An 18,838-nucleotide genomic window follows, 5' to 3' on the forward strand; every position below is an offset into this window, starting at 1 on the left:
GTCCCTTGGACTGCAAGGAGATCCAATCAGCCCTAGGATTTCTTTGGAGGGAATTATGCTAAAGCTGAAACTCCAGTACTTTGGCCACCTCATGCGAAGAGTTGACTCATTGGAAAAGACTCTGATGCTGGCAGGGATTGGGGGCAGGAGGAGAAGGGGACGACAGAGGATGAGATGGCTGGATGGCATAACTGACTCAATGGATGTGAGTTTGAGTGAACTCCAGGAGTTGGTAATGGACAGGGAGGCCTGGCATGCTGTGATTCATGGGGTCACAAAGAGTCGGACACGACTGAGGGACTGAACGGAACTGAAGGGAAGTTTATAGTTATACAGACCTACCTCAAAAAGCATGTAAAATCTCAAATAACCTAACCTATCATCCAAAGAAATTAGAAAAGAAGAAAAAACAAAGTCCCAAATCAGTAAAAGGGAGGAAATTATAAAATATCAGAGCAGAAACAAATAATATAGAGGCCAAAAAATAATAGATAAGATCAACAAAACAAAGGGCTAGTCTTTTGAAAAGATAAACATAATCTTCGACAGGCTCATTAAGAAAAAAGAGAGTGCTGGCTTCAGCAGCACATATACTAAAACCGGAATGATATGGAGAATATTAGCATGGCCCCTGTGCAAAATGATATGCATATTTGGATGCATTCCAAACTTTAAAAAAGAGAAAGACATGAAAAAGGGGAAGGGGACCCAAATAAATAAGAAATGAAAGAGGAGAAATTATACTCAACATCACAGGGAACGAAAAAATGATAAATGGTCCAATGGTTAAGAATCCACCTTGCAATGCAGGAGAAATGGGTTCAGTCCCTGGGCAAGGAACAAGGATCCCACATGCCACAGAGCAACATGTTCCACAATTGCTGAGTCCGCGTGCTCCAGAGCCCTTGTGCTGCAACTAGAGAGCCTGCATGCTGCAACTGATGAAACTCATGCACCACGACTAGAAACTCCACAACCCACAGTGAGAGATCCTGCATGTTGAAATGAAGACCCTGTGTGCTGCGACCAAGACCCAATGCACCAAACAGATTCAATAACTAAAAAGGATACTACAAACAGTTATATGCCAACAAATTCAACAACCTAGAAGAAATGGATAAATTTCCAGAAACATACAGTCTTCCAAAACTGAACTGGAAGAAAAAGACAATCTGAACAGATCAATCATTAGTAGTGAAACTAAATTAGCAAAAAAAAAAAAAAAAAAAGTTGAGTCACTCAGTCGTGTCCAACTCTTTGTGACCCCATGGACTATAGCCCACCAGGCTCCTCCATCCATGGGATTTTCCAGGCAAGAGTACTAGAAGTGAGTTGCCATTTCCTTTTCCAAACAAAGCAAAATAAAAAAAAAAAATTCCCAGCAAACAAAAATCCAGGACCAAAAAGCCTTCACAGGATAAGTCTAACAAACATAATAAAAGCTAAAGCTTATCTTTCTCAAACTATTCCCAAAAAAACTGAAGAGAAAGGAACACTCCCAAATTCGTTCTATGATGCCACTATTACCCTGATACCAAAACCAGAAAAAGATACTACCAAAAAGAAAAAAAAGGAAATTACAGGCCAGTACCTCTGATGTCTATAGACACAAGAATTCTCATCAAAATATTAACAAACCAAATTCAATAATATATTAAAAGGATCATACACCACAATCAGTGAAATTTATTCCAGGGATGCAAGAATAGTTTGATATTTGTGAATCAATCAAAAGTGATCCATCACACTAATAAAAGGAGAGATTAAATCACATGATCATCTCAACAGATTTAAGGAGCATTTCAAAAACTTCAACATCCATTCATGATTTTAAAAAACCTCCCATCAAAGAGGGAGATTATATATGACAAAACCATAGCTAACATTATACTCAATGGGAAAAGCTGAAAGCTTTTCCTTCAAAGTTGGGAACAAGACAAAGAAACCCACTCTTGCCGCTTCTATTTGACACAGTGTTAAAATTCCTAGCCAGCAATTAGACAAGAAAAAGAAATAAAAGGCATCCAGGTCGAAGAGAAGTGACAGTAAAACTGTCACTATTTATATAGAAAACCCTAAAGTCTGTAAGCCAAAAAACTATTAGAACTAATAAATGAATTCAGTAAAGTCTTGGGATAAAGGATTAATATATGGAAATGTTTTTCTATACACTAGTAATGAACTATCAAAAAGAGAAAGCAAGAAAACAATTTTAAATCATATCACAAAGAATAAAATACCTAGAAATATAAACTTAACCAGGAAGGTGAATCACCTATACTCCAAAAAATTGTAAAACACTGACGAAGGAAATTGAAGATTATACTGAAAAAAAGGTAAAGATATCCTGTGTTCATGGGTTGGAAGAATTAATGTTGTTAAAATAACCATACTACCCAAAGAAATCTACATATTTAATGTAATACCTATCAAAATATCCATGATATTTTTCACAAAACTAAAATAACCCTAAAATTTCTATGGAACCAAAAAAAGAGACCAAATAGCCAAAGCAATCGTGAGAAAAAAGAACAAAGCAGGAGGTATCATGCTTGCTGATTTCAGGCTTTACTACAAAGCTATGGCCCCAAAAGAAACGCGAAATCAAATTTACACAAAAACCTGTACACAGATGTTGATAGCAGCCTAATTCATAATAGCTCCAACCTAGGCACAATTTAGATGCCCTTCAGTGGGTGAATGTCCACAGAACTTTGAGGACAGATGCTGCAGTTTAGACTCAGACTGTTTGTGACTTTCCAGAGAATGAATACATGATTAGGACAGAGTCAGGATGTGTGCTGAGAGGCTCGGAAAGAAAAATGATGACCCACTAGCAGAACTGAATAATGCGGTCTATAACTGGTAAATAATGAACTGCATCTGTAAGGCCTTAAGGTTTCCAGATCTGCTTCAGTCCAAAACACTTAGGAAATACAGACTCAGTAGGGCAGCCTCCTAGGCTTACCAAGCAGCATGTGTTTTTCCTCCTTTGGCAGAGATGAGCCTTGGCATCTGTTCTCCTACATTTAGAACAACCTCATAGGCAAAGTGACCCACTTTGTGGAACACAAGTTTTGTGTGTGGATTTATGGGTGTTGGTGTAAGATGTATGTGTATGTAATATGAAGTTTGCAATCCTCAGAAAGGTTGATGTTGTAAGTCACTAAGTTGTGTTAAACTCTTTGAAACCCCATGGACAGCAGCACATCAGGCTTCCCTGTCCTTCACTGTCTCCCAGAGTTTGTTTAAATTCATGTCATTGAGTCAGTGATGCTATCTAACCATCTCATCCTCTGCCACCCTCTTCTCCTTTTGCCTTCAGTCTTCCCCAGCAGCAGTGGCCACAGGATTGGAAAAGGTCAATTTTCATTCCAATCCCAAAGAAAGGCAATGCCAAAGAATGCTCAAACTACCGCACAATTGCACTCATCTCACACGCTAGTAAAGTAATGCTCAAAATTCTCCAAGCCAGGCTTCAACAGTGAACTTCCAGCTGTTCAAGCTGGATTTAGAAAAGGCAGAGGAACCAGAGATCAAATTGCCAACATTTGTGGGATCATTGAAATAGCAAGAGAGTTCCAGAAAAACATCTACTTTATTGACTATGCCAAAGCCTTTGACTGTATGGACCACAACAAACTCTGGAAAACTCTTAAAGAGATGGGAATACCAGACCACCTGACCTGCCTCTTGAGAAATCTGTATAAAGATCAGGAAGCAACAGTTAGAACTGGACATGAAGCAACAGACTGGTTCCAAATTGGGAAAGGAGTATATCAAAGCTGTATATTGTCACCCTGCTTATTTAACTTATATGCAGAGTACATCATGAGAAATGCTGGACTGGTTGAAGCACAAGCTGGAATCAAGATTGCGGCAGAAATATCAATAACCTCAGATATGCAAATGACACCACCCTTATGGCAGAAAGTGGAGAAGAACTAAAGATGAAAGTTGTTCTTGATGAAAGTGAAAGAGGAGAGTGAAAAAGTTGGCTTAAACTCAACATTCAGAAAACTAAGATCATGGCCTCTGTCCCATCACTTCATGGCAAATAGATGGGGAAACAGCAGAAACAGTGACAAACTTTATTTGGGGGGGCTCCAAAATCACTGCAGATGGTAACTGCAACCATGAAATTAAAAGACACTTGCTCCTTGGAAGAAAAGTTATGCTAGACCGCATATTAAAAAGCAGAGACATTACTTTGCAAACAAAGTTCTGTCTAGTCAAAGCTGTGGTTTTCCCAGTAGTCATGTATGGATGTGAGAGCTGGACTATAAAGAAAGCTGAGTGTCGAAGGATTGATGCTTTTGAACTGTGGTGTTGGAAAGGACTCTTGAGAGTCCCTTGGACTGCAAGGAGATCCAACCAGTCAATCCTAAAGGAAATCATTCCTGAATATTCATTGGAAGGAGTGATGTTGAAGTTGAAACTCCATTACTTTGGCCACCTGATGTGAAAAACTGACTCACTGGAAAAGACCCTGATGCTGGGAAAGATTGAAGGTGGGAGGAGAAGGGGACAACAGAGGATGATATGGTTGGATGGCATCACCGACTCAATGTACATGAGTTTGAATAAACTCCAGGAATTGGTGTTGGACAGGGAGGCCTGGTGTGCTGCAGTTCATGGGATTGCAAAGAGTCAGACATGACTGAGCAACTGAACTGAACTGAACTTCCCAAGCATTAGGGTCTTTTCCAGTGAGTCAGCTCTTCGCATTAGGTGGCTAAAGTATTGGAGCTTCAACTTCAGCATCAGTTCTTCCAGTGAATAGTCAGGGTTGATTTCCTTTAGGATGGACTGGTTGGATCTCCTTGCAATCCAAAGGACTCTCAAGAGTTTTGTTTAGCACCACAATTCGAAAGCATCAATTCTTTTGCGCTCGGCTTTCTTTATGGTCCAACTCTCACATCCATACATGACTACTGGGAAAACCATAGCTTTGACTATACAGTTCTTTGTGTAATCAGGCTAAGTGATGTCTCTGCTTTTTAATATGCTGTCTAGGTTTGTCATAGATTTTCTTCCAAGGAGCAAGCGTCTTTTAATTTCATGGCTGCAGTCACCATCCACAGTGATTTTGGAGCTCAAGAAAATAAAATCTGTAACTGCTTTCACTTTTTCCCCCGTCTATTTGCCACAAAGTGTTGTGAGACCTCACCAAGGGAGCAAACGGCATCAGCCTACATCAGAGACATGTTCCTCACTATACCACAAGATGGCAGCACATGCACACAACATTTGAAGTTCCTTCATTCAGAAATGAACCCACTCCAGTATTCTTGCCTGGTGAATCCCATGGACAGAGAAGCCTGGTAGGCTATAGTCCATGGGGTCGCAAAGAGTCGGACAAGACTGAGCGACTTCACTTTCACTTTCATCCAGAAAAGTGAAAGTGAAAATTTAGTCACTCAGTCAAGTCCGATTCTTTGCGACTCCATGGACTGTAGCCCACCAGGTTCCTCCGTCCACGGGATTTTCCAGGCAAGAATACTGGAGTGGGTTGCCATTTCCTTCTCCAGAGGATCTTCCCGACCCAGGGATAGAACCGAGGTCTCCCACATTGTAGGCAGACGCTTTACTGTCTGAGCCAGGAGGGAAGTCATCCAGAGAACAGCGCAATTAAACTGTCCCCTGTCTACCCCTGCCGTCCTGGAAACCTCTACACTAAAGGTTTATGATGAACCTTTATGACATCCTTTGTGGCATCCGTTTATGACAATGTGTTGCAACCACGAAGAATTTTAGGTAAATACATAGATCCAAGAGACGGCCAGAGGGACTTCCTTAGTGGTCCAGTAGTTAAGAATCTGCTTTCCAATGCAGGGAATGAGGGTTCAAGCTCTGGTCTGGAAACTAAGATCCCACGTGCCATGGGGCAACTAAGCCCACATGGGCTTATGAGGGTGTCAGTACTGGACAGGACATCTTTGAGATGTGACTGTGGGAACACACAACTGAGGAGACAAGATCATTGATGGAGAGCTGGGAGGCCAGTGTGTTGGAAATGTTAATATTATCTACCAAGATATTGATCTTACCAAGGAATATGACTAGGGAGTGTTAGAGAAAGTTTAAGTGATTCAGGAAGTGAAACTTCAAGGAATAAACTCATCTACCCAGACTTTCCCTGGAAAAGGAAATGACAACCTATTCCAGTTTTCTTGCCTGGAAAATTCCATGGGCAGAGGAGTCTGGCAGGGTCCTTGGGGTTGCAAAGAGTCAGACACGACTGAGTACACACACACACACACCCAGAATTTGGTAGATAACTGTCACCACAATAACGGTAGGAGAAACAGCTCCTGGTGAGAAGGAGGGAGCGTGTTCCAGGAAAGCAACAGTGAGTGGGGGAGGAAACAGCCCCTTCTCCCCACCTTCAGGTCCACAGAGATAAAAAAAAAACTTCACAAAACATCCTCACCTGAGAGAGCAGAGGGGAAAGGTGATCTAGCATGCCAGCTGCCAGTCATCTGTGGCCATGAGCACTTGAAATGTGACTGGTGTGGCTGAGGAACCGAATCTTTAATTGAATTTAATTCCAATCAGGTTAAAAGCTGAAGTTATATAAAATTTTTTTCTGTTAAAAAATCACAGATCTACTGTTTTGATAGGACTACATTTCACTTTAACTGTTGAAAATCCAAACAGAAATATGCTCTAAGTGCAAAATACACACCATATTTCAAAGACAGTATTTAAGATAAGTTTAAATATATTAATATTTTAAATATTTTAAGTTAATATTTTTATACTTTCACATGATAAGTGTATTATTAACAAGTTACATAAATATGTTTTTGCTTGTTGGATTTGTTTTGTTTGAGAAAATATATCATCAAAATTAGTTTTATCTGCTTCTTTCCACTTTTTTTTTTTTTTAATTTTGTTTATTTGGCTGCACCAGGTTTTAGTTGCAGCATACAGGATCTTTGAACTTCAGTGTGGCCTGTAGGATCTAGTTCCCTGACCAGGGATCAAACCCAGGCCCCCTGAGTTGGGAGTATAAAGTCTTAACCACTGGACAACCAGGGAAGTCCCTTTACTTATTTTAATGTGACTACTAAAAAACTTAGAATTACATGTATGGCTTACTTTACATTTCTATTGGGCAATGCCAGCTTAGGGAAAAATGATGAAAGAAGCTCCTAGAAAAGAAATGGGCACTTAGCTGACAACTGACCAAATGTTCCAAAAGGCACAGTAGAAAGGCCAGAAAGGGTCAGAGGGGCAGAAGCACACTCATGATTGTGGGTGTCTTGGAACTGAGGGATCTCCAGAAAGTCCTGGGCCTCTTGTGGTGCCTGGAGAAAACAGACAAATAAAAAGAGCTGTCTTGATTGTCTCAAAGCAAGAACCAGTGGTGAAGCCGTGACTGGAGGTAAGAAGGTGAACCAGATCTAGTTGGGAACCCTAACTCCCTCTGCCAAAGGAGGCAGGGAAAACAACTCTTTTGAAGGAAACCTATTCTTCAAGGTATGAAAGTAAAGGAGGAGTCAGGGGCGACTTGAAGATTTGGCAACTGGAAGGATGGAGTTGCCTTTTATCAAAAAGGGAAGACTGCAAATCATAGTTGGGGTGGCGGTGATGAACAGCATGGATTCACACTGGGACACGCTAGGTTCAAAGATTCTCTTAGACTTCCAAGGAGAGATCCAGAAGAGGCAATTAGCTGTAGCAGTCTGCAGTTCACAGAAGAGTTGAGGCTAGAGATAATCTGAGAGTCTTCAACATCTTGATTGTATTTAAAGCTATGAAACGTGAATTCTGAGACTTCCCTAGTGACGTAGCAGTAAAGAATCCACCTGCCAGTACAGGAGATGTAGGTTCAATCTCTGGGTTGGGAAGATCCCCTGGAGAAGGAAATGCCAACCCACTCCAGTTGGATTTCCAGTTGGGAAATCTCATGGACAGAGGAGCCTGGCAGACTACAGTCAATGGGGCCTCAAAGAGTCAGACATGACTTAGTAATTAAACAATGACAAAAACAACAATGTGAATTCTGAAGTCAAAAAATTCTAGATCATTACCGCTATTTCCCATTAGTTTGCTGAATAACTATGAAATAAATAACCCCTAATTCATTTTTTAGCTTACTTTTTTCCCCTGATGTATCTTCCTATTGATATTTAACTCAATCGTATATTACACTGAACACCTGCTGATAGAGGGTACAAGGGTCCAGAAGCCAGACTGGTGTTTCTACATTTCATAGCAAAGAGGACTTATTACCATTGACTCATTGAGAGCTTCCCAGCTGCTGCTCACCATGCTTGCAAGTTGCTCCTGCCTCATTGCAAATGTTTCCCTACATGCCTGAAATTTGTTTACAAAAAATTAAATGTTTGGTGAGAGTCTTTAGAACTAAACTAGCTATATCACCTCAACTGACGAAAGTCATTCTCTTTGCATTAGGCCAACTGGTGAATAAGCAGTTCCAGATCCTTAGAATAGAGCTTTCTGCACAGTAATTAAACAAGAGCATATAGAAGAGGAAGAGAAAAAAGCGGGGGAGGGGGAAGAGAAGGAAATTGCATCAGATAAATCTGTCTTTCCTTCTGTGGCTCCTTGGTTAGCTGAAACAAAACAAAAACTCTTAATTTGCACCATTTAACCCTGGTTTGGTTTTGCACTCTACTTCCTTCTGGAAGCACCCCACCGCCACCTGGCATCCCATCCCTCCTCCCCACACAGCTCCCCTCATGGACATAACTGGGAAGGCTTTTTAAAAGTGGCTTCCAAGTTGAAGAGAGAATAAAAAAACCACAGAGGTCAGACTCAAGCTTATCATTTCAATTACCAATTTGCTGAGGAAACTGAAGCTTAAAACTGGTGGTGACAGAATCAGAACCAGAGCCCTTACTCCCTTTTCCGCCTTCTCTTTTAGCTTCTTATTACAATAAATTAAAAACACATACAAAAGTAGACAGAATAGTATAATGATTCCATACATACCCATCAAATTCCCTGGAGGCTCCTCCCTGGAGGCTCAGATGGTAAATTATCTGCCTGCAATGTGGGAGACTCGGGTTTGATCTCTGGGTCGGGAAGATCCCCTGGAGAAGGGAATGGCCACCCACCCAGTATTCTTACCTGGAGAATCCCATGGACAGAGGAGCTTCATCCATGGGGTCGCAAAGAGTCAGATACGACTGAGCAACTAACACTTCCACTTTCTTTCATCAACATTTTGCCAGTATATTGCTGTATTCATCCCCTCTTCTATTTGTACTGAATTGTTGTAAATAAAATCCAAAATACAATGTCATTTCTCTTGTAACTACACTAGCATGCTTCTATAACTGATAAAAATAGTTTAAAAAAGAAAAACACATGCCATTAGACATTCAGTAAAGTTAACAATAATTCCTTTAGTATCATCTAATACCTATCCATATTCATTTCCCTGATTATTAAAGGTGTCTTTGTGTTTGGTCATTGGAATCAGGATTTTAAAAATTCATACATTGCATTTGGTTGCATGTCTCTTAAGTCCCTTGAAGGATGTGGCAATCTTACTGCTCTTTGTGATTTAACGCCATTGATTTCTTCAGGAGAGTGGATCAATTAGCCTCCAGTGCATTCCTTGCTCTGAGTCTGGCTTCCGGCTTGCTGCGGTGCTGTCTGTGTCCCATGGTGCTCGCTTGTTACCTTGTACTCCCTGTACACCAGAAGTCAGGTCCAGAGCCTTACTCAGATTCAGATTCAACTTTTTAGGCAAGAAGAATAGATAGGAGGGATTGTGCGTTTGCTATGGCTTTCCATCAGGGGCATATCATACAGAGCTCCAGGCTGTTTCTGGTGATGCTAAAGCTGTTTGCCAGGTCCAAGTGGTACTGGCCTGATCCCTCCATTATGAAGTGTCCTATCCGGGCTTCTCTGATGGCTCAGTGGTGAAGAATCCACCTGCCAACGTGGATTCCATCACCAGTCCACGAGGATTCCACATGCAGTGGAGCAACTAAGCCTGTGCAACACAACCATTCAACCTGTGCTCTAGAGCCCGGGAACCTCAACGGATGAAGCTCGGGCACTCTGGGGCCTGTGCTCAGTAACAAGAGGAGCCGCTTCAATGAGAAGTCCATGCACCGCAACTAGCGAGTAGCATATGCAGCAACAAAGACCTAGCACAGCCAAAAAAGCAAACAAATAAAATAAACCTTCCTATCAACTTTCACGTTGTGGTGCTAGCATCACATGGAGATACACTCATTGCTTCATTAATGCTTGTTGCTGTGCTGCTGCTGCTAAGTTGCTTCAGTCGTGTCTGACTCTGTGAGACCCCATAGACGGCAGCCCACAGAGGCTCCTCTGTCTCTGGGATTCTCCAGGCAAGAACACTGGAGTGGTGCCATTTCCTTCTCCAGTGCATGAAAGTGAGAAGTGAAAGTGAAGTTGCTCAGTCGTGCCTGACTCTTAGCGACCCCATGGACTGCAGCCTACCAGGCTCCTCCATCCATGGGATTTTCCAGGCAAGAGTGCTGGAGTGGAATGCCATTGCCTTCTCCATCATTAGTGCTTGCAAGATGGCAATTTTTCTAATTCTATCATTACTTTTGCTTCTATTAGCTGGAATTTTTCTATAAAGGGAAATTTGTCTTTATTAACTAATTGGTTTTCCTGCTACAGGACTTCCCAGGTGGCACAGTGGCAAGGCAGATGGTGCAGGAAACACAGGTCCCATCCCTGGGTCAGAAAGATCCCTTGGAATAGGAAATGGCAACCACTCCAGTAATCTTGCCTGGAAAATTCCATGGACAGAGGAATCTGGTGAACTATATAGTCCATGAGGTCGTAAAGAGTCAGACACGACTGTGCACACACCACCTTTCCTGCTACGTAGTTGATCTTATCAAGGATAAGCGTTTGATTCTATCCATTTATTTACCAATTGTCAAAGAACTGAATTTTGCCCTGAAAACTTCTAGTGTTGACAAATGAAGGGCTTTGGTCCTTTCATTTTTTTCTTGTATTGTTACGTTTCAGTCTATTGTCTGTTTTGGTGCTAAACTGTTCAATCTTAGGTGAGTGCACGTCCCTGCACATTGGCTTGTGTGCTCTTTTACTTCTCTGATACCTTCCTTTTTTTAGGCATAATAAGATATCCCATGCTCCTGTCCTTCAAGCCCTGCCTTACACCTGTTGAAATCTATTTTCTGCTGGTCCAGTGACAATCCACAGCCTTTCTTGATACTGCCTGTTCCTTAGGGCATATCTAGGCCTTTCCTTTAGCTAACAGTTGTGGTCATGAGAATCTGCTCTTCACTTGGCAAGATGCCTTGGAAATTTTACTCTGTGGGTTTATATAACCCTTTCTTTTTAAGGCCCCTGAAGCTCTTTGCAAGCCCAGATCTCATGCTTTGCTTTTTGTTTTGTTTTTCCTCTTAACATGACTGCTTCATAGCCACATAGGCAGATACAGAGGAAAAGCAGGAGAAAGAAGAACATTCTGGAAGGCCAGTTTGGCCCTTAAAAGAATCCAGTTTTGATTCAAGCACTGCCTTCTTCCTTCCTCTCCAATCACTGCTTCCCTTGGCCAGAGTGGATGGCTTAGCTGAGGCGACTTCTGGAATGGGCATTTGACATCCAACATCCAAAGAACAAATTCCCACTTGCTATTATCCACTTCTGAGTCTTCCTCCATCTCTGAGGTCAGAGATAAAGTGGGACAGGGAGCAGTGAGTGGAGCTGCAGAAGCAGGGATGGACTGGAGCTCCAGGTGGGAGCGGAGGCCCAGGGCTCACTGCTGGGTGTGGTTCAGGGATATGGGGCAACAAGGAAGCTGGGGAAGAGGAGGGGAGGTATAGTGGGGCAGAGTGAGACTCAAGGGTGGAGTGAAATTACCTGCTGTTCATACACCAGCTGGAAGTTCTGTTGAACAAGTGTTTTTTTTTTTGTTATTGTTGTTCAGTGCTTTGTTTATTTAGCCTGATGGAGTGGTTGTGAAACCATTTTGTTCTGAGATTGCTCAGGACTCAGATTATATCCATTTTCATAAAATCCACATCTCCAAATGGCACCAGCCCTCATGGTCTCAGTTCAGTATCACCAAGGGAGCCACGCCGTGCCCACTAAAGGAAGGATGGCAGGCTCAGTTTGAAAAGATGGGTAGGATGTAGAGTTAGGCAGAGGCTGTAGGGCTGTGGTCCATGAGAGGGCAGCAGCCAGGACTGGGATATTCCAGTGGTGACTCACCACAGGGCTGGGTGATGCCACCGGACCGTCCAGGAAGTCACTGGCCCCAGACTGATAAATTATTTCCTCACTCCTTCTCACTGCTCACCCAGCTGTGGAAAGAAGCCCAGAGTTTGTCGTGACACTATGGAAGAAGTTGGCTAGTTTATGAGGTCAGAACAGCACCAGTGGGTGTTTACAGCACTCATTAAATTTCAATGTTAGCTTTGAAGGTCATCTTGTTCAAAAAGGCAGCTGGGGGCTTTCCCTGAATGTCCAGTGGTTAACAATCCTTCTTCCAATGCAGGGGACACGGGTTTGATCCCTGGTCAGGGAAATAAGATACGATATACTATAGGGCAACTAAGCCCGAGAGCCAAAACTAAGACCTGACGCAGCCAAATAAATAACTGTTAAAAAAAAAAAAAAGGCAGTTGGTGAAGCATCCCATCTCATGAAGGGAAGGGCCCTCACTATACCTGAGGCATCTCCACTTTACACTGTGATGATGGTCAAGGACCCTTAAAATATAGATGAGCTGTGTTTAGTCTGTGTCGCCTCCACCATCGTAGGAACTCAGTAACGGTTTGTGGAATAAATGAATGAATGCATAAACAGTGTCTTCTTTGCAGAAGCAGGAGCTGAAGACAGTCCTCGGAGTATAAGCAGAAGGTGTCTGGACCTTTAAGTTTGTCCTAACCATCTCACCTCCCCTTCATGTTTAAGGAGAATCCAAACGGAAGTGTCTCCCTCACCCACAGGGTTTCTAACTGGCTAGAGGTTAGACACAGGCCCTCAGGGAGTTCAGACAAAGTATCCGTAGGTGAAGAGACTCACTCTGTCAGTTGCCCAATTACCCAGGCTGCCTCCCCAGAGCTTGCTGAGTTTCTCACCAAGTGCACACCCAGTGCTGGGAGGGGAATGAAGGGAGAGCCGCGACCTTCATACACTGGGGCAACATCCCTGCTCTCCTTGAGCAACAAAGACCAGGCACCAAGCAGCCCTTTTAAATGATGCTGATAAGTCTATTGGAGCAGTGCAGTTATTCCTGAAATGTGAAATTCAGTGGAAATAGGCAGATTACAAGCAATACATACTATGTGAGCATATATATACATGCTTCTGTTCAGAGAAAGGCCTGAAACAGCCTAACCAGATCAGTGTTGCCTCTCGGGGATTATTGTGGCCTTTACTTTTATTTTTGTACATTTTTGCTTATCTATACTTTAAATTTCCTTAAAGTAATGAAGTTGCAGATTAAAAAGACATTTTAAAAATTCATTTATTTTTTAATTGAAGGGTAATTCCTTTACAGAATGTTGTTGTTTTCCGTCATTTTGAAGATAAGAAACAAAATGAGATTGTATCTCATAATGTACCATTCATTCAACACTAAGAGGTAGTTTTCTGAGAAGCCTGGAAAAGAGCTCTCACTCTCTCACTCAGCCTTGCCAAGTTCTCTGGGTGGGGCCCACTCCAGGCGTTCAGGAGCATGTGGGCCCTGACTCCACTCCTCTGACAGGGAACAGAAATGAGGTGTTATATTTCGGTCATATTAATTTATTTGTCCATGTATCACTTGGGGCCTAATGAGTGCTAGGCTCTGAACCAAGTGTTAAGGTTAAATTCTGTCCTGGTGAAGAGAAGGGTGTTAGGTACTAAACTGTGGCCCCCAAAACTATATGTTGAAGCCCTAGCCCTCAATGGGATAGTATTTGGAGATGGGACCTTTGGGGAGTAATTAAGTTTGGATGAGGTCATGAGGGTGAGATGCCCGCCATGGGGTTGGTGTTCTTATAAGAAAAGCAGCTCATTCCATCTCCAAGAGCACACACCCAGAAAAGGCTGAGGACCCAGAGAGAAGGTGGCCATCTGCAAGCCAGGAAGAGAGTCTTCACCAAGAACTGACCATGCTGGCGCTCTGATCTTGAATTCAGCCTCCAGAACTGTGCAAAATCAATTTCTATTATTTATGCTGCCTCTGTGTGTAGTGTTTTGTCATGGCAGCCTGAACAGACTAAGACAAAGGGCACATAAAGCAGAAGTACAAGGCAATGTCTCAAGTGCTATAGGTGGGGTGATGGCCAGAAAGTTCTAGCCTGCTCTTCTGCTAGCTACTCAGTGCCCTGGAGCAGAGACATAGCTGGCCTGGAAGATCAGGCCACATAGTACAGAGAAATCTGCCCAGAGGTTGGGTGGGTTTACAGATGGAAGGGGAGGGAACTTTGTGTTCAGGACCCCAGGCCAACACAACATACATGCATGCTGAACGGTGGGCCATAGTCTGGATTTCCTGTCACAGAGGGAAGAGAGAAGAGGAAGTCAAGAAACTTGTCCTTCCCTGGTATGGGGCCAAAGTGTTATTTGTTTCTCTTCTCTTTGGCATCATCTCAACCCTCGTCTTGGAGAAGGCAATGGCAACCCACTCCAGTACTCTTGCCTAGAAAATCCCATGGACGGAGGAGCCTGGTAGGCTGCAGTTCATGGGGTCACCAAGAGTCGGGCACGACTGAGCGACTTCAATTTCACTTTTCACTTTTCACTTTTCACTTTCCTGCATTGGAGAAGGAAATGGCAACCCACTCCAGTGTTCTTGCCTGGAGAATCCCAGGAACAGGGGAGCCTGGTGGGCTGCTATCTATGGGGTTGCACAGAGTTGGACACGACTGAAGCGACTTAGCAGCAGCAACCTTCCTCTAAATCGTGTATCTATTTCCTTGGGCTCTTGTCCCCATAGCATTGAGCTGTATAGGGGGCAAGATAAGACCCATGCATCCTGTATTCCAAAATTATCTGCCTGTACTCCTAGCCAATCAGAACATCCACTCCCTCAACACTTGAATCAGAAATTAATCCACACTGAGATGTAAGTCACTGATTGGATCAAAATCTTACTAGAGCATTTCCCAGAATGAGTGCATAGACAAGAAATTTTAAGTTAGACATATTTCTTTACTACTAATTCTCCAGAGCTTCCAATATGCTCTTGGTCAGAATTTCTGACCTAACATGTCCCTAACCTTTTACCTAGAGAACGCTTTTTTAATGTAACATCTTCCCTTTGACTCCAGAATTCCATAGTAGGCACTATCGAAACTTTGTCCTGAAGATTTTGCATTTTAAAAATAGGCCTAGGACACTAATTAACTGCTACTGAAATTTCTGACTGTGTAACAATGAGTTAAAGAACTTTCCTGGGTTGTGTGTGTATGTAAGCAGGCAGATTTATATGATGATGACTCTGAATTCTCCACCTGACATCTTGCTCAGGCCCAGACCAATATATCCAGCTGCTCAGGGGACTTTCCTGTTGGGTGTTGCCCAGACACCTCAGACCAGACCGTCCCAAAGGGAAAATCAGTATATGTCCTCATGTCAGCACATGGCAGGATTATTCACCCAGTTACTCAAGACAGAAACCTAGGAGTCATGACAGACACCTCCCTTTCCGTCACACCATGCAGTCAAGGCCTGCACACAGCACCTGAGGCCTGCAGCTTCCTCTGCTCACTATCTTCCAGATCTGAAGCTCCCCTCTACCCCTGTCACTCCTGCTAATGCTGGTGTTGAGAACTGCATTACTTTTCTCCTGATTGATAGCAGTCTCTCCTCTGGACAACTGGAGAAATAATGGTACCTGCCTCACTGGGTGGCTATGAAGAATACAACACTTAATAAACATAAAGCAATAACAGGGCAGGCCTGTGCAGCACCCAGGAGCTCACTCTGTCCTCAGCAGTCAGTGTAGCCCAGGTTGTCTAATGAAACCCCTGCTTTCACCAAGTCCCCTGCTGCACCTGCCTCAATCCCGTGTATGTGCAGTGATGCAGCCACTAATGTTCCACAGTCCTCCCTGCTTATCAGGGGGCTTGTTCAGCAACCCTCCCAATTCTGCCTCAAGGGAAGGAAATGGGATTCCAAGAACTCTGGAATCTCACTACTCACTCCTCCTCTATTTTCCCACATGTGGCTGGCTTGGAAGTGCTTCCTCTAACTTTTCTTTCTTGTTGGGATGGGATGTCCCCTGCTGCTTCTTTTCCAGTGTCCCTGACTTGCCCTCTTGCCTAAGGCCATGAGGCAGAACAGTTGTCAGGGAATATCATTAATGAAGCAGAGAAAAATATCTGGAATTACAATTCCAAACTGCTGTCTAATATAAAATTTATGTGTTTGAATTTTCTGTCACATGTGAACATTGTTTAAAAAAAAAAAAAACCACCAAAGAAAAAAGAAAATGCAGGTAAACAAGCTTCTGAATTCATTGTGATGTTGTAATCATCTATAGAAAATTCTGCATTTTAGGCCTGCTTTACTTGATGCTAGGGAATTAATGCATGCTTAATTCTTTTTGATCCAGTTGTTTTTTGTGTATGTGAACCTGAGTTGCCTTAAATCCGTCAAACAAAAAAAATTTTCATGGCATTGGGCATCTCTGATATCTGCAGACTGCTACTATCAGCCGTTACCACAGGTGACACAAAGCATGTGCTGAGCAAGGACTGGCCCACATCCAACATTAGTCCTCAGCATGGCATGGGATCTGATATGGCACAGAGCTGGAAAGGTGTGTGCGGAACACGAGAAATGCAACCAGCCCTTTTCTTCCCTACAAAAGACAATGGTACTTGCTAAGCTGCACAGAACCTTCTTTTCCTGGAATTGGCTTCCAGGAAGACAGACAATGGCCTCCAGCTGGTTCAGTAGACGACAGACACAGCTGCTTTGGACAGTGCTGAGTGGCCACTCTCTCTAGCAGCAAAGACAACAGAGACCACCTCGGCTCAGAGAAGCAGGTTTGACTCAGTGACATTTGGTCACAGCCATGACGTCGGACATTAATTCAATGAATAAGAAAAGGAAAGCATTAAGAGACAAGAGAGAGACAAAGACAGATGTTTTCCTCCATACCTCTAGAATTACGGGTGTTTTGGTAACGGATATCAGCAAAGACTGAAAAAGAATGCATTACCAGGTAGAAGGAGGCAGTCCTCAATTTTTATCCTTGAATAAGTATATTCAAAATTTTTGGAAAAGGGCAGGAAAAAAGCTGGTCTGAGCCATTCAGAGCCCCTAAGAACAGTTACTGAGACCATGGGGAACTCCTCTCTCAAAATGTAGGACTTAGACTTCTCCTCAAAGGTTCACTCATAACCCACTTTTCCCAGGATAAATTGTTGGCTACTGCTACTACTAAGCCATTTAAAAGATAGCAGTACACTCAGAATGTTTTAAATAATGATCAGAAGTGTCAGAGTCCCTCAGTTCAGTCAGTTCGGTGGCTCAGTCGTATCTGACTCTTTGCGACCCCATGAATTGCAGCACGCCAGGCCTCCCTGCCCATCACGAACTCCCGGAGTTCACTCATGCTCCCATCCATCGAGTCAGTGATGCCATCCAGACATCTCATCCTCTGTCATCCCCTTCTCCTCCTGCCCCCAATCCCTCCCACCATCAGGCTCTTTTCCAATGAGTCAACTCTTCGCATGAGCTAGCCAAAGTATGGGAGTTTCAGCTTCAGTGTCAGTCCTTCCAATGAACACCCAGGACTGACCTCCTTTAGGATGGACTGGTTGGATCTCCTTACAGTCCAAGGGGATCTCAAGAGTCTTCTCCAACACCACAGTTCAAAAGCATCAATTCTTCAGTGCTCAGCTTTCTTTATAGTCTAACTCTCACATCCATACATGGCTACTGGAAAAACCATAGCCTTGACTAGATGAACCTTTGTTGGCAAAGTAATGTCTCTGCTTTTTAATATGCTATCTAGGTTGGTCATAACTTTTCTTCCAAGGAGTAAGCATCTTTTAATTTCATGGCTGCAATCACCATCCACAGTGATTTTGGAGCCCAAAAAAATAAAATAAAATCAGCCATTCTTTCCACTGTTTCCCCATCTATTTGCCATGAAGTGATGGGACCAGATGCCATGATCTTCGTTTCCTGAATGTTGAGCTTTAAGCCAAATTTTCACTCTCCTCTTTCACTTTCATCAAGAGGCTCTTTAGTTCCTCTTCACTTTCTGCCAGAAGGGTGGTGTCATCTGCATATCTGAGGTTATTGATATTTCTCCCAGCAATCTAATCTTGATTCCAGCTTGTGCTTCTTCCAGCCCAGCGTTTCTCATGATGTACTCTGCATAGAAGTTAAATAAGCAGGGTGACAATGTACAGCCTTGACATACTCCTTTTCCTACTTGGAACCAGTCTGTTGTTCCATGTCCAGTTCTAACTGTTGCTTCCTGACCTGCATATAGGTTTCTCAAGAGGCAGGGCAGGTGGTCTGGTATTCCCATCTCTTTCAGAATTTTCCACAGTTTATTGTGATCCACACAGTCAAAGGCTTTGGCATAGTCAATAAAGCAGAAATAGATGTTTTTCTGGAACTCCTGCTTTTTCAATGATCCAGCGGATGTTGGCAATTTAGGTAAAGGTTTTGCTTTTTTTTTTTTTTGCAAATGGATATCCAATTGTTCCTGTATCATTTGTTGAAAAGACATTTCTCCATTGATTTGCTTTTACGCCCATGTCAAAAATCAGTCAGCTGTATATATTTCTGTAGATTCTCTACTGTTTCACTGATGTGTCTACCCTTTCACAGTACCATACAGAATCGATTCTTGAAATTATATTAAGCTTTGAACTCAGGAAGTGATTCC

General features: G+C 42.8%; 1 non-coding gene across 1 annotated transcript; it reads left to right on the forward strand.

Moving 5' to 3' along the window:
- Window positions 1-569: 569 nt before the first annotated feature.
- LOC138091969 (U6 spliceosomal RNA) lies at window positions 570-674 on the forward strand. The gene has a single exon (XR_011145992.1). It is a non-coding gene; the product is annotated as a U6 spliceosomal RNA (small nuclear RNA).
- Window positions 675-18,838: the final 18,164 nt, after the last annotated feature.

The sequence above is a fragment of the Capricornis sumatraensis genome, chromosome 15 (assembly GCF_032405125.1).
Source record: "Capricornis sumatraensis isolate serow.1 chromosome 15, serow.2, whole genome shotgun sequence".
Taxonomy (NCBI): Eukaryota; Metazoa; Chordata; class Mammalia; order Artiodactyla; family Bovidae; genus Capricornis; species Capricornis sumatraensis.